The sequence below is a fragment of the Fundulus heteroclitus genome, chromosome 24 (assembly GCF_011125445.2).
Source record: "Fundulus heteroclitus isolate FHET01 chromosome 24, MU-UCD_Fhet_4.1, whole genome shotgun sequence".
Taxonomy (NCBI): Eukaryota; Metazoa; Chordata; class Actinopteri; order Cyprinodontiformes; family Fundulidae; genus Fundulus; species Fundulus heteroclitus.
This window is the reverse complement of record NC_046384.1, coordinates 19,459,651-19,465,650: the sequence shown is the minus strand read 5'-3', so window position 1 is coordinate 19,465,650 and position 6,000 is coordinate 19,459,651.

The window sequence follows — 6,000 nt, the reverse complement described above, 5'->3', positions numbered from 1 at the left end:
GCGTTGCCAGCCATCTAGTGGTCAGAGTTGCAAGCAGCCGTGCTTAATTTACCATATTTTCATACCAAATACCTACATTTACACCTGCTCCGTGTGCTTTAGTCAAATGACAAATCTCTGCTTAATTTAGCTTCTACTTTTCAGCAAACCCACCACAAACTAACAAAAATTATTTGTTTGCAATTGTTAATAAATTCAGGCAGTAAAGGTTCATTTGGCTGTACTGACTGCATCTGAGTCTACAGGGAGTTGCAACGTGTCTCCTACCGACGACAACTCTACTGTCCACAGCTCTTTATTTTAATTACTGTAATAAAACTGATTCAAATCAATTTGACAATTCAAATTAATATGCTTAATAAATTTAGTTAATTAGGTTCACCAATAGATTTTTTTTTACAGTCTAAAACAAAAGCAATTAAGTAAATGCCCCCTTTAATTATTAGCGTCCTTTTTATTTAATGAGTTAGTAATATTGCTGATATTGAAAAGTAGTTCAATTCACTTTCTAGGTTGTAATTAACAACTGGTTTGTTTAATTAAAAACCGGTTGGTAAAATTAAGGCAACCCGAAAACCGTGGATCATAATCTTTGTTTTTCTTTTGTCGAATGTTGCGTAAAATGTTTTCTTAGTTTTTTTCTCACATAAATAACTCAAATAACTTGTGAAATATGAACTTTACCAAAAATTCTGAGTTAATATTTTATACAATTGAAAGTATTTATACATGTTTTGTTAATTTTAGTGGGTAGTTTAATTATTCCATCCTAAAACGTGCTTGGTGAGTCTGTGGGCAGACGGCTACCATCTGAGAGTTTGACAGTTTTTGCAACACTTTGGTGCGATCTTCGTTCACGGTGCATCTGTTGCTCTTAGCTCAGCCCCTCGTCTCCATCTTGGTCTGACGAAAGCTCGCCAAAGCTTTTGTTAAAAATTCCCCTTCTTTAATGTGCGTGTGATGAATATTCTTCAGATGCCTCCTCCAGGCCAGAGCTGATCAAAACAAATGCACCTGCACTTTTTTTTTTTTTTTCCCTCCTCCTCGCAACTCCAACTCCCCCAGGATGGGTAAAAATTGACTCCCTGGCTTCCACCATGAGGCAATTATGAGCCATCTGTTCCCATCCTGGTTGTTCCAGCTCGTTTTGTTTCTGCGATTGTTGGTCTAATATTCTAGGCCTGAAAGTGTTAGAGAGGATGTGGAAGGGTTTGGGTGGTTTGGTGGGAGGTGGGGGTGTTGGGTACAGAAATGAGGAGTGGCATGAGGAGGAATTAATCGAATCTAACAGCCGAACCAGAGCTTCCCCTCTGAAAGGAGATAGTCCCACTAGAATGAGGACCATTACCATATTCATCACCTAATATTGCCTTTTGTATGCAAAGTGGAAGAGAAGAGCGCAATATGAATTTCTTTACTGTCTTTCTAATCCCATGTATGAAAGAAACCTACAAACCGATTTTTTAATTGTTTGCAAACAACAAGTCCACTTACTATCCAATTTGTTGTGCTGCTCGCCTTTATTCGGAAGTGATAATATAAACCCATTATCCCCCCCTGTCACATTAGGCACAGATGAATATACGTATACATATATGTATGCGCTTGTTATGCTGCCATGATGAATCCCATTATTGTTTTGTTACAGTAACTATTGGGGCCATTACTCTCTGCCACACAGACAGGCTGGGAGCAGCATGTAGATTTAATTGCAGTGATGTTGCAGGCGAGGCGAGCAGCTGGATCGGAGACTTTTAACAGTGATATCAATAACGGAGCGCCACCTCGGGCCCGTATGATTTTCCATCTCTCCTGACAGAGCGGAAGATGGAAATAATCAGTCACAGCACCCAGCAAGACAGCCCGTGGGACCCCGCGTGACATCCAGCGACGGTGACGGCTCTGGACCCATCTGTGTCCGGGGGGAGGGCAGCGCTCTCTCCGTGTCTGTGTGTGTGTCTGTCCGGGTGTGTTGGAGGACGCGGGTGAAGATAATTGGTGAGAAGGTGTTGGATCATCCGCTAAGGTGGGGCGTTCGCTGCTCCCGGGTCAGACGCGAAGAAGCAGAGGCTTTCGCAAGACTCTGAAAACGGCAACGAGAATAAATCGGTGTTTCAGGTGCATGGTTTTCACTTTTAAGCATCTCATGGAGTAAATCATGGTGGTGGCAGAGTCATGTTATGGGGATGCTTTTCATCAACAAAGACAGGGAAGGTGGTCAGAGGTGATAGGCAGACAGAGTACCTTCTATGTATTTTATGTGATGGACCAACACAAAGAAAATACAAAAAAAGGGTTGGCAAATGTTGGTATACAGCCACCCTCAGTAAAGATGTTGTAGGACAAGATTCAATGCTTATGAACCTTACAGCGTTCTGGGGTGTGTTTCCACCAACTTTTCACATCAAGAAAACTTCAGTTGTCCACAAATTTCAAGTGATGCCACATTTTCACAGCTGTACGTACGTGTGGACTTTGACTAGGCCATTCTAACACATGACCTTGATCTAAACCGTGCCGTGCCGTGTTTACGGCTGCGGTTCTGCTGGAAGTCTCCAATCGTTTCCATCCTCTAGCATTTTTTCTTCCAAAGTTTTTCCGTCTTTAGCTCCATCCATCTGCTTGTCCACTCTGACGAGGCTCCTTGTCCTTGTTGAAGATAAAACCAGAGCATGATGCTGCTTCCACAATGTTGGATAGAACAGTGCTCCATTACACGTTCAAAGCATTGGATTCTGTTTACGTTTTAAATTGTACTATAGGTGGTTTCTAATTACTACATAGGCAACTATTTAAAGCCAATTAGATCTTCTTTGATTGCTCCAGAGAAACGAGGGTGAAAAAAATGCATGTTGCACTTTTCAAGTTTTTTCTTTTCATCTTTGAATCCATTTCAGACTCTAACACATTTAACATAATCACATTCCCGGAATGTGATCATTTGTTTCTCTGATCACCAAATGTTAAGTTGAGACTTGAGAATAAAAAACGAAATAACCGTAGAGCTATTTCTAATATTAAATTGTTGAATTTCCTACACCAGCCAACTCATTTTTCTTTTTTGACTGGCCTTGAGACACGAGGATATGTGGACTTTCTCTTGCAGATGGATCCAAATTCAGAGCATGAGGCAAGCAAACGAAAACTTGATCTCCAGATAAAGCGGAAAATCCTATTTTACATGAATACAAAAACTGTTGTTTGAATTTTGCTGAGGACCCAAACGATGATGGCGACCAAAAATTTGAATTGAGAAAATTTTAAATGTACAGAAAAATGAACACGTGGGATCAGGACACCATGGGAGAATCCAGCGGCCAACGACCAAGAACCAGAGATGCCAGAGATGTGATGAACAGGGAAACCAGGTGAGTAAAATCAACAGAGTACAGAGCAGCTGGGGAATAATCTAGGCCAGGAACTGAGGAAAGGTAGCTAACACGAGAGGAGCTAGACTAGTTCACAGATGGAAAACTGGAACCATAGGGGAAAATATACTAACACTGATCTGAGAGAAATAAATCCAAGAGTTCAACAAAGAGGAGACAAGGATAAACTAAGGAGCTAAGCAAAAAGAAGTCAACTAAATATGGAGAGACCCCTCCCAAATTAAACAAAAAAAATGCAACAAGAGTCTTTCTGATCACTCAGAGGCAATTTTGCCTCACTGGACACTGCTGATAGTTTCTACTGTGTGTCTGTATGCTGGTAGATTTGTTACATTTCAAACTTTCAGTCTGTCTGTGGTTTGGCGCTTTGTATTTGCTGACATCTAGTGGCTAAATGATGGTATCCACATTAGATGTGACACAGCCGTGTTCATATGACACAAATCAGTAATTTACCTTTACGTTTTATAAGAACAGTTTATATAGATGTGATGAAGCAGCTCCTGTCTACATTTCCATCAGGAAAAGCAAAGAGACAGATATTGTTGGTGGTACGATTAATCTATTGATTTGTGGTTTTTACAAATCTTATTTTTAACATTTAGAGTGTAGGTATGAAACTACTTCAAAAGAACATTAATGTGGCAGTTGAGTTTGATATAATTTATATCATTCAATACATTTGCACTCTCAAAAAACATCTGTCAGTCTGCTAGGCAAAAAGCTTGGAGCGCCAGCATGTGATCATTTAAAAATGTTCACTTTTATCTCAGCAACCTTTAGAGGGGGTGGAATTGCTGAAACGTTATTTTATGTAACTAAAATATAGGCTACAAACTTTAATATAAGTCCAGCCGTCGCAGCAGCTGCAGTGCTGTGAGAAACCTTCATGTTTCAGATCATTGTGATGATACATTATCTTTACTTTGGTTATCTCTGTTACCGATATTAAAGTTCGTTTAAACATTAAATGGGTTTTGACACACACAAAAAGAAAAGGTCAAAAGACAGGCTCCAACATTTTCAGCAGCACTGAGCTGGACTCCTGTACTCATGAGCCTCCTGCAGGATGAGGAGGACCAGAGGTTTGGTGCTTGTCAGGAAAAATTCAATCCGGAATTGTCCTGATACTTTCTAACAGTGCTTCTCGAATTGACTCGTTGCATCAAAACGCTACTTCCGCATCAAGAAGGGTTACTACCAGTACTTCCGGTCCATGTGTCCCTGGTAGAGAAACAATGGCACTTTTTGTACACTAGCTGCCTCCAAAGGTTGCCTAAAGTCAGGTTCAGCACCAATTTGCCAATATGAAGTAAAACAAACACTAGTGTATATACCCTGAAGGTAAAGCTAAAGCTAATGAAAACAATGGACCGTTTGCCCTACTTCAATCCCACTTTTCTGTACATTAAGCCTCAACCACACACCTCGTGACTACATTTCAACAACGCACTTCATAGTTTTATGTTTGACTGACGGTGATTAGTGAAATGTTCACTGCTGTCCGTGCTGTGACTGAAGGACGAAGCAGAAGCTGTTCGGAGCTGCAGACTGAGACAGCTGATGCTAATAACATGCTAGGTTAGCTTTTACTAGGAAGAGCGTCGCTTACACATATTTTATCTTGCAAAACTAAACTTTTAATAATAATAATAATAATAATAATAATAATAATAACTACTTATAAAAATTGCACAAACGTACCTGGTGTAATCATCTGAGCGTGCAAGTTTTGTTTTCCGGGGCGGGCCCATGGCGGAGCGGTTAGCGTGAACCATGTTAGGAGGCCTTTAGTCCTTGACGCGGTCAGCCCGGGATCGACTCCGACCCGCGGCGCTTTACCGCCTGTCTTCCCCCCTCTTCCTGTCAGCTCACTGTCAATAAAACACGTGCCACTAGAGCTGCAAACACATTTAATAAAAAAAAAAAGTTTTGTTTTTTCCTGCGTCGCTCTCACGTCACGGGTTAGCTTCGGTGTGAGTGGTTGAAATAGCACGTCGATAAAGATGACAGACAAGTGGCTTATCCAATCATATGCAAGGATTTTTTATAAGGCCCAGCCTTCAAAAAAGGCAATTCCTATGGAGAGGTCCCAGATGGATGAGTGGAGCTAGGCGGAGCGAAATACATCTGGCTAGAGTCAGGTTAAGTGTCTGGGTCCTCTACTGGGTCTGCGGGAGGGCTATCCACTGGAGGGCAGCGTTGCCACACACTGAGCCTTGGAGGAGGCAATGAGTTGTTGTTCCACTCCAAAAGAACAGGTGTAGCCCCTTTCTTCAGTCTCCTCAATGCTCCAGGAGTCTCCACTACATCTCCTGGTAAAAAAAATGCCGGCTACATACTCGGGTACCTTTTGTGGGAGTGAAGTTGTCGCGTTGTTTTTTAGTTAGCCACTGCAGACGCACATCATTGTAGAGCAACGAATTGGTACAACTCCTAACTTTAGATAAATTAAACGCCTTCATTGAACCTTAAACACTCATTTTTCTTCACTAACAACACCAATGCTTTCCTGCTAAAAGCTCATTGTAGGATAATAACACCGGAAGTGCTCGACATAACAAGTATCAACCGGAAGTTGCCAGAAGCCATATTGTGCACAGAGCCCATG